The following is a 10,254-nucleotide window of genomic DNA, read 5'->3' as shown; positions in this document are numbered from 1 at the left end:
GCTGAGGGTAGCAAAGAGCCTGAAGCAGCTGAAGGTGACAAAGAACCTGAAGCATCTGAAAGTGATAAAGAGCCTGACGAAAGTAACGGTGACGAAGGGCTCGAAAGAGGTGAAAAAGCAGGAGAGCCTGATCAGAGGAGGGCTTTCCCAGAAGCAGACGATACAGAAAAAGAAAAAGAGAACGTGATTGATTCCCCAGAAGGAGGGGACAAGGCAGAACAGAACGAAACAGTTCAAGCTTCCACAGAAAAGATCGCAGGTCCATCAAATGGACACGGTGCAAAGAGGAGACTAAGTATATCACCAATAAAACTAAGAGATAGAGAAAATTTGAACGACAGAGAAAGGCCAAAAGTGAAAGAGAAAAGAAAGGAAGTGTCTGTCGTGGTACCATCTTCAAGTGAAGGAAAAGACTTGGCCAAAGAGGAAAGTACCAGTGAGGCAGAATCGAAAAGAGAAGCAAAATTGAAAAGGAAAAGGATACCAAACAGGAGATATTCCGGTCCAGAATGGGCATATGTAGTCAATGACGATTGGACTGACGAATTTGTATCTCTTAGCCTCGAGAACGAAGAAGAAGAGATACCAATAGAAAAGAAAAGTTTTATGGACTCTGTCGATTGAAAGGGTAATAAATGATATTGCTTGCTACAATCTAACGTGATACAACCAGCTGAGACATTGCTAAACCGGATAAGACACTTGCTGAACTGATAAAAGACTGAGTTATTGCCGAATTGAGACAAATGCTGCTAACCGATAAGTGACTGGCCTCTTGAAGAAAACTGTGTGAACATTGCGCTCGTTCAGCTTTGTAACTGAATTGCTAAATAGTTTCTTTATAGGTGCTTCTAGCTCTCTGATTCTATACAGATCATAATCTTATTATGATAACATTTTCGTAGGAGCGAGTGAGTGTAAACATACGTTTATCTTTAAGGCCAAATGGACATTCATGATGAACGGACTTGACCCTGTCATTCCAGGTGTATATTACATTTGTGGGTATAATGCCTATTATCGTCTTCCAAAGGGATGGTGGGGGAGATGTTATTTGGGTATAGTGTTCCCAAAGGTTTATCAGCTGGATGACCTATCGATGATTCAAAAGACATCTGGATCCCATCGTATCCAGAAAAGAGAGACCGCAGCTGCTGTGATAGGAGATATATTTGGAGCCATGATTCCTTCATTGGGAGTTGTGTTGAATTCCATCAAAATAAGAAAGTTGTCTACTATAGTGGATAACATGTTGACAAAGTTTTCAGGTGCTATAATCCTGATAGATGCTGAACTTGCAGCGGAAAGATCTATGACTCTTCAAAATAGGCTTGCCTTAGACATTCTTTTAGCAAAGGATGGCGGCGTTTGCAAAATGCTTGGTGCGCGCCACTGTTGCACGTATATTCCAGACAACAGTGTGAAAATTAAAACTATGCTTGCTAATCTAACAAAGGAGAGTGCAGACTTGAAGGAATTGAAAGAACCAGGAGTGTGGGAGAAGGTTGGAAAAGGACTTGCTTCAGTGGGAAATTGGCTTGGTGGCATTTGGAATGGAATATTACTAAAAATAATACAGGGAATATTAATAGTACTGATTTGTATATTTGGAATTTGGGGAATAAAAAGGGGAATAATAATGATTATGGCAAGAATTAAAAGAAGGAAGGAAGAGAAAATGATGAAAAGGATGGCAGAAGAATACAAAGCGAAAACTAGGGGAACTAAAAGGAAAAGAGAACTGACAGAATTTTAATGGAATAAAATTTGTGGCAGTAGTTTGTGTGATGACAAGTAGTCATCAGAGGAGGGATTGATGACGCAGAAATGAAGGTTTTACATTTATTAGCGCATAAACGTAGTGCTGCAATAATCGAGTGTGACTTTAATCGAACTAATAAAGATTGTACGGGGACAAAATGTGCCCTCAGAGTAGTTTGCCAACATTTATAAGCGTGCTTTATATAACGTGATGTATTAGAAGTGCACTAATCCGACATAATCGTAAACGTGTGCTATCATTTGCTTGTTTGAAATGTTTTAGCTTAGCATAACTTTAGTGCAGGCTTCGGCCTAGTTGCCTTGTCTCACGATTTAGATGCTCGTATTTTTCCAATGTGCTAATAAACGTGTATTTTTGCTTGAAGCTGTACTTTTCCACTGAGATCGTTCACATGCTTATCTTAAGGTTTCGTGCCAGCCTGGCATTTTTCTCTTTGCTCCAAGGTCAATCTGCAGGTGCGGACAATGGAAGCTCTGAAAGTGAGTTAATTGGTATAAAATGTTGCAACTTGCGTACCCGTCTCCAAGGTTAATGTATGCTTAAGTAAAAGCTTGAGAACTGTTGTTTTTGATTGGACAATTTGAAGCCAACCTATGAACCCTCCAATGGAAGACCCTACTGGATTTGAACTGTTGTCTATTTAAACCAGGTGCACGAGAGGAAAGTGGCCATTATTGGACATCCCGCCATTTTGCAGGACATTGCAGCTATTATGGCCCACCTTGCTGCGACGCCATTTTGAAAGAGACTTTGATGCTTTCTCTAATCGAGAGAAAGAGACTTTAAATGATTCTTGCCCTAGAGACTTTAACTTTGATCCCTTCGCATGAAGTAGTAGTTTATCTTGCCGCCGTGAGGCAATTGCCCCGTCCACCCCTGCCCCTTTGCCCCGTTCCATGCTGATCGAGAAACGGTACCTGTGAGACGAAGACTTCCTTGAATGCTGATTGTAATTGGTAAATATGAAAGGAAATTGTACAATTGCATTGTGTTTCTTTTAGGTAACCAACTGCTGATTTTTGATAAGAGCCCTAGTTAGGAGTTTTTCTAAATTAATGTTGCTAAATTGTTTTTGCATGAAGTCCCACATGCCGATGCTAATTTGAGGTTAGATGAGGATTCCTTTTGTTGCACGATGCAATTTGAGACCTTGTTATGCTGACTAAATGTATACAATTAGCTCATTACAGATTATAGTTTTAGTGATTTGCATTGCTATCATCGAATGCCTTGTTATTCAAATGCTGCATAGATTGCACCTGTTTCGTCGTTATGGACAGCTATTAATGTTCATTTACGTTTATCATTTGGTGTTGAGACACATCTATATTGTGCTAGCTTTGTTAATATAGGAAAATAAATTCATTAACTTTGAATAAACTGGTGTGGTTATTCATGACCGAAAGGTCATGGTTCGCCGAAATGTATTCTGGATTAATTGTTAAGTGTTATGTTGATCAGGGCATTGCTTATGTTCGTTATTGATTATTGATTTGATTAAATTGACTGATCTCGGGTGAAGAGAGTCCCACTTAGCCAAAAGATTCATCGGCCGAAAGAGCGTCCAAGTACAGGTAAATTATTAGTACGGAACGCTCTATCACCTACAATGATTAAGAATCATCAGGAAGGTATTCTCTGACAACTGGCCGAAATAGCTCAGTTGGGAGAGCGTTAGACTGAAGATCTAAAGGTCCCTGGTTCAATCCCGGGTTTCGGCAAGGACTGAGCACCTAGCTAATAAGGTGTAGTTCTCTCTTGGAGTCAGCTTCAGTAGACATTTTAGTTCATAGATGAAACCTTTTAATAACCTGATCGACATACCATCAGTAGAGCACAGCACTTGCGTTCTATCTTCCTTTCAAAATGGCTTCCACCTCTCTTGCCTTCAGCTTTGACTTCCATTATTTCCAGTTTCTATCTTGATTTTCATGTAAAGCTTAGGCTGCATCATCTTCTATTTTCCCATGAACCAAGCTGTCAGATGATATAGCTTGCTTACTCATCCCACACATTTGTGTGCCTATTCAGAGTTTGGAATAAAAGAAGTACCTACGTTGCGCACCAAAAAAGTAAATGAGTAATTGCACCCAGTTAGCTGCAGAAGGATACCGGAAGTTTAAGACATAGCTGTACCCTCAAAGTGAATGATTTCGAGGTGTATATCTTGTCTACAATGATTAAGAAGAATACGGAGGGACCTGTGAAATAAGTGGCCCAAATAGCTCAGTTAGGAGAGCATTCGACTGAAGATCTAAAGGTCCCTGGTTCAATGCTGGTTTTTGGCAAGGACTGAGCACCTAGCTAATTAGGTGTAGTTCTCTGTTGGAGTCAGCTTCAGTAGACATTTTAGTTCATAGATGAAACCTTTTAATAACCTGATCGACATACCATCAGTAGAGCACAGCACTTGCGTTCTATCTTCCTTTCAAAATGGCTTCCACCTCTCTTGCCTTCAGCTTTGACTTCCATTATTTCCCGTTTCTATCTTGATTTTAATGTAAACCGTAGCCAGCGTCATCTTCCATTTTCCCATGAGCCAAACTGTCAGATGATATAGCTTGCTTAGTCATGCCACACATTTCTGTTTATGAGAGTGGTAGCCTATTCAGAGTTTAGAAAAAAAGAAGTACCTACCTCGCGTAGCAAAAAAGTAAAGGAGTAATTGCCCCCAGTTAGCTACAGAAGGATACAGCAAAGTGTAACACATAGCTGTACCCTCACAGTGAATGATTGCGACTTATATTTCTTGTCTACAATGATTAACAATAATAAGGAAGGCACTGTGAAAAAACGGGCTGAAAGAGCTCAGTTGCGAGAGCGTCAAACTTTAGATCTAAGGGTCCCTGGTTAAATCCTTGGTTTGGTCAAAGACTGAGCAGCTAGTTCGTCGGGCATGTTTCTTTTTTGGGGTCAGCTTCCGGTGACGTTTTATTTAATTAATAAAACCTTTCATCAACCTAATTGACATACCATCAGTACAAGACAGTACGTGTTTTCTATCTTCCTTTGAAAATGGATTCCACCTCTTTTGCCTTCAGCTTTGACTTCCATTATTTCCCGTTTCTATCTCGATTTTAGGGTAAACTGTAGCCTGCATCATTTTCCATCTAACCTTGGACCAAAGTGTCAGATGATATAGCTCGCTTCCTCATGCCACACATTTCTGTGTATTAGATTGCTAGCCTATTTAGCGTTTAGAAAAAAAGAAATACCTAGCTTGCGCAATAAAAAATAAATTGACTAATTGTGCCCAGTTAGCTGCAGAAGGATACAGCATACTTTAACACATAGATGTACCCTCCTAGTGATTGATCAGATGCCCACTTGTTGCCTACAATGATTAAGAATCATCAGGAAGGTATTCTCTGAAAACTGGCCGAAATAGCTCAGTTGGGAGAGTGTTAGATTGAAGATCTAAAGGTCCCTGTTTTAATCCCGGGTTTCGGCAAGGACTGAGCACCTAGCTAATTAGGTGTAGTTCTCTCTTGGAGTCAGCTTCAGTAGACATTTTAGTTCATAGATGAAACCTTTTAATAACCTGATCGACATACCATCAGTAGAGCACATCACTTGCGTTCTATCTTCCTTTCAAAATGGATTCCACCTCTCTTGCCTTCAGCTTTGACTTCCATTATTTCCAGTTTCTATCTTGATTTTAATGTAAACCTTAGGCTGCATCATCTTCCATTTTCCCATGAACCAAGCTGTCAGATGATATAGCTTGCTTACTCATCCCACACATTTGTGTGCCTATTCAGAGTTTGGAATAAAAGAAGTACCTAGGTTGCGCACCAAAAAAGTAAATGAGTAATTGCACCCAGTTAGCTGCAGAAGGATACCGGAAGTTTAAGACATAGCTGTACCCTCAAAGTGAATGATTTCGAGGTGTATGTCTTGTCTACAATGATTAAGAAGAAAACGGAGGGACCTGTGAAATAACTGGCCGAAATAGCTCAGTTGGGAGAGCGTTAGACAGACAGATCTAAAGATCCCTGGTTCAATCCCGGGTTTCGGCAAAGACTCAGAAGACAGCTTGTTAGGCGTGTTTCTTTCTTGGATTCAGCTTCTGGTGACGTTTTATTTAATTGATAAAACCTTTCATCAACCTAATTGACATACCATCAGTACAAGACATTACTTGTTTTCTATCTTCCTTTCAAAATGGATTCCACCTCTCTTGCCTTCAGCTTTGACTTCCATTATTTACTGTTTCTATCTTGATTTTTAGGTAAACCGCAGTCTGCATCATTTTCCATCTACCCTTGAACCAAACTGTCAGATGAAATAGCTTGCTTACTCATGCCACACATTTCTGTGCATTAGATTGCTAGCCTATTCAGAGTTTAGAAAAAAAGAACTGATAATGCGTCCCGACCTAGCTAATTTTACTTATACGGGGACTCGTTTTAGGCCAATGAACCTTTTGACCCTGATGGGGGACTCCTTAGGACGAGATAGCTATTTGTCATTTCAATCAATAGTACAATCACTTCATCAATATTCACAGTAACTAATGATAACACGTCCCAATCTAGATAATTGTTTCACTCTTGGACTCGTTTTAGGCCGATGAATCTTTTGACCCTGATTGAAGTCTCCTTAAGACGAGATAACTAGTCAACATATCAATAATAAATCAATAACCTCATCAATATTCACAATAGCAAGTCAATCAAATTAATCAATAACATCAATAAAATTAAAACACGCCATGACCTTTCAGTCATGAATAACCACACAGAATTTAGTACAATTTATGATATGTATTCCCTGTTGATTACAATTCTACTAGCAACTTTATTAGTCTCAAAACCAGAAAACACATCAGGAATGTCATAATATGCCAACTCGAATAAGATTTCATCAAAGCAAAAATCATGAACATTAGAACATAGCACGATGTCAACATGAATTAACTTTAGCAGAATATCATTAGCGCATTATTCAACAAAGCATAGATTCAGTCATTTGTCTATTTGCGTCCGTTTAGTGAACCCCTTAAATAACCTCGAATCAGCATTAGCATGTTGGGCTTCATGCAAAACAATTTAGCAACACCAATTTAGAAAACATCTATCTATGGTCTCTATCAAAAGAAGCAGTTGGTACCTAGAAACAAAAGGCAAACAGACAATTACAATTTCATCATCATATAGTTACCCTCCATAATGAGTCAGCATACAGGGTCAGTCTTCTTTCTGAGGACATCAGTTGATTCGCCATCAGCCAGGAAACGCAGCAAAGTTCAGCAAGACAGGTAATAAGGGACATTTCCCTCTTAAGGAAGAAAAGTATAGAACGGTCTAGGCAAAGGTGAGGATGGTTTGAAGAGTCAAACAGCAAAGTCTTTAAGCAGAGTAACAAAGTGGCTGGGTGATAGCAAAAAGGCACGTCATGGCTAAGGCAAAGGAAATGGCATATATTGGCTGATTTCTCCTCGGGTCATGCGGTTATATTAAAATTGTTGAACAAGTCTCTAATTTCCAATTGGTCAAGTTTTGGTGCATCATTATCTCCATCCAATAGTCCATCGGTCACCTCATTACAATTGTCACCCCATAACAGTTCTCACGTAGTTTATTGGTTCCTGGATTTGACACCTCCAACATGTAGAATGTGATAGAGCAGTCCGTAGTAATAATTTTACCTGTGTTCGGACGCTCTTTAGGCCGATGAATCTTTTGACTTAGTGGGAACTCTCTGTACTCTTAATCGATCAATTGCATCAAATCAATAATCAATAACGAACATAAGCAATCCCTTGTTCGACATAACACTTGACAATTAATCCAGAATACATTTCGGCGAACCCTGACCTTTCAGTCAGGAATAACCACACCAGTTTATTCAAAGTTAGTGAATTTATTTCCCTATATTAACAAAGCTAGCACGATATAAATGTGTCTCAACACCAAATGATAAACATATATGAACATTAATAGCTGTCCATAACGGCGGAACAAGTGTAATCTATGTAGCATTTGAATCACAAGGCATTCGATAATAGCTATGCAAATCACTAATACGATAATCTGTAATGAACTAATTGCATACATTTAGTCAGCATAACAAGATCTCAAATTGCATCGTGCGACATATGGAATCCTCGTCTAACCTCAAATTAGCATCTGCATGTGGGACTTCATGCAAAAACAATTTAGCAACATTGATTTAGAAAAACTCCTAACTAGGGACCTTATCAAAATCAGCAGTTGGTTACCTAAAAGAAACACAATGCAATTTTACAATTTCCTTTCATATTTACCAATTACGATCAGCATACAAGGAAGTCTTCGTCTCACAGGTACCCTTCTTCGGTCATCATGGGTACCGTTTCGATCAGCATGGGACGGGGCAAAGGGGCAGGGATGGACGGGGCAATTGCCTCACGGCGGCAAGGTAAAACTACTACTTCATGCAAAGGGATCAAAGTTAAAGTCTCTAGGGCAAGAATCATTAAAGTCTCTTTCTCTCGATTAGAGAAAGAATCAAGGTCTCTTTCGAAATGGCGTCGCAGCAAAGTGGGCCATAATAGCTACGAAGTCAAAATGGCGGGCTGTCCAATAATGGCCGTAATGGCGCAATGGCTACCTTCTTCTCGTGCACCTGGTTTTTATAGACAACAGTTCGAATCCAGTAGGGTCTCCATTGGAGGGTTCATAGGTTAGCTTCAAATTGACCAATCAAAAACGACAGTTCTCAAGCTTCTACTTAAGCATACATTATCCTTGGAGATGGGTACGCAAGTTGCAACATAGTATACCAATTAGCTTACTTTCAGAGCTTCCATTGTCCGCACCTGCAGATCGACCTTGGAGTAAGGAGAAAATATGCCAGGCTGGCACTAACTTTAAGATAAGCAAGTGAACAGTTTCTGTGGAAAAGTACAGCTCCAAGCAAAAATACACGTTTATTGGCACAGTGGAAAAATACGAGCATCTAAACCGTGAGACCAGGCAACTAGGCCAAAGCCTCCGCTAAAGTCATGCTAAGCTAAAGCATTTCAAACAGGAAAATCATAGCACACGTTTATGATTATGTCGGATTAGTGCAATTCTAATACACCACGTTATATTAAGCTCGCGTATAAATGATGGCAAACTACTCTGAGGGCACATTTTGTCCCCGTACAATCTTTATTAGTTTGGTTAAAGTCACACATGATTATTTCGCACTACGTTTACGTGTTAATAAATCAAAACCTTCATTTTCTGCTTCATCAAATGTCAGGTGAGGAATAAGTGACAGTTGTTACTTAAGTCAGTAGTCCCATTGTCTTCCCTAGTCTAAATGACCTTGTACCTGTTGCGAATTACACTGTTGCGCTCCACAAGAATGTCTCCTTGAGCAAGTCGGGTTCTCATGAGAAGATTTACTACGGTTACACACACATCTCTAACTTCTGGAAAAGTACAGCTTCATGTCCTTCAGCAAGTCAGCACATTGCACGTTAGGAAAAAAACACGTTTAATATGAACCCGGGCGGCTAGGCCCCGACTCATGCTAACTAAGGCCTAGTGATTAATTAGCAAAACCTTAACATTTAACTCTTAATACTAATACAAAATCATACATTAGTACATTAATATTTCATTATTAGTCAGTTTTATTAATCATCGAATAAAATGATGGCCACTCCCCGTGGGCACATTTCATACACATGCATCAACGTTTACATTTTCTATGCGATTTCACTAAGCATTATATTGCAAGCTTCTCATGTTAATTATTAGATTTTAATCACACTCCATCACTAATCAATTCTACTTATCAATACCCTCCGATAAGGATGAAACACCATGACCTTCCAATCAATAAATGATCACACAAATATAGTAAAGGTTAAGATATTTATTCCCTATTAGTTACAATTCTAATGTCATCTTTATTAGTCTCAATATCAATAAGTACATCAAAAGCATTATAATATGGCAACTTGAATAAGACTTTATCAAAGCAAAAATCAGGAACATCAGAACAAAGCACAACGTCAACATGAATCAACTTTAGCAGAGTATCATTAGTACAGTATTCAACAAAGCAAAGATTCAGTCATTTGTCTATTTGCACTCGATTTGGTGAATTCCTTAACTAACCTTGAATTAGCATCAGCATGTTGGGCTTCATGCAAAACAATTTAGTAACATGAATTTAGAAAACATCTAACTATGGCCTCTGTCAAAAGAGCAGTTGGTACCTAGAAAGAAAAGGCAAACAGACAATTTCAATTCATCATCAGATAGTTACCCATCCAGATGGGGCGGCATACAGTGACAGTCTTGTCCTCAGGACAGCAGTTGATTCGCCATCAGACAGGATACGCAGGTAAGGGTCAGCAGGGCATAGCAAAAGGCTCTTCCCTCAGAAGGAGGAGAAGTGCAAATCAGGCAAGGGGTAAGGCAAGGATGGTTTGGGGCATCTAACAGCTAAAGACAAAGGTGGTCATTACAACCCTGGCGGACGGTGTT

At 39.4% G+C, this 10,254-nt stretch overlaps 2 non-coding genes across 2 annotated transcripts; both read left to right on the top strand.

Moving 5' to 3' along the window:
* Positions 1–3,431: 3,431 nt before the first annotated feature.
* Positions 3,432–3,504, top strand: TRNAF-GAA (transfer RNA phenylalanine (anticodon GAA)). The gene has a single exon. It is a non-coding gene; the product is annotated as a tRNA-Phe (tRNA).
* A 2,224-nt stretch (positions 3,505–5,728) lies between these two features.
* Positions 5,729–5,802, top strand: TRNAV-GAC (transfer RNA valine (anticodon GAC)). The gene has a single exon. It is a non-coding gene; the product is annotated as a tRNA-Val (tRNA).
* The last annotated feature ends 4,452 nt before the right edge of the window (positions 5,803–10,254 follow it).

Source organism: Pleurodeles waltl, chromosome 8, assembly GCF_031143425.1.
Source record: "Pleurodeles waltl isolate 20211129_DDA chromosome 8, aPleWal1.hap1.20221129, whole genome shotgun sequence".
Lineage (NCBI taxonomy): Eukaryota > Metazoa > Chordata > Amphibia > Caudata > Salamandridae > Pleurodeles > Pleurodeles waltl.
This window is presented reverse-complemented; position numbering and strand designations above follow the sequence as displayed.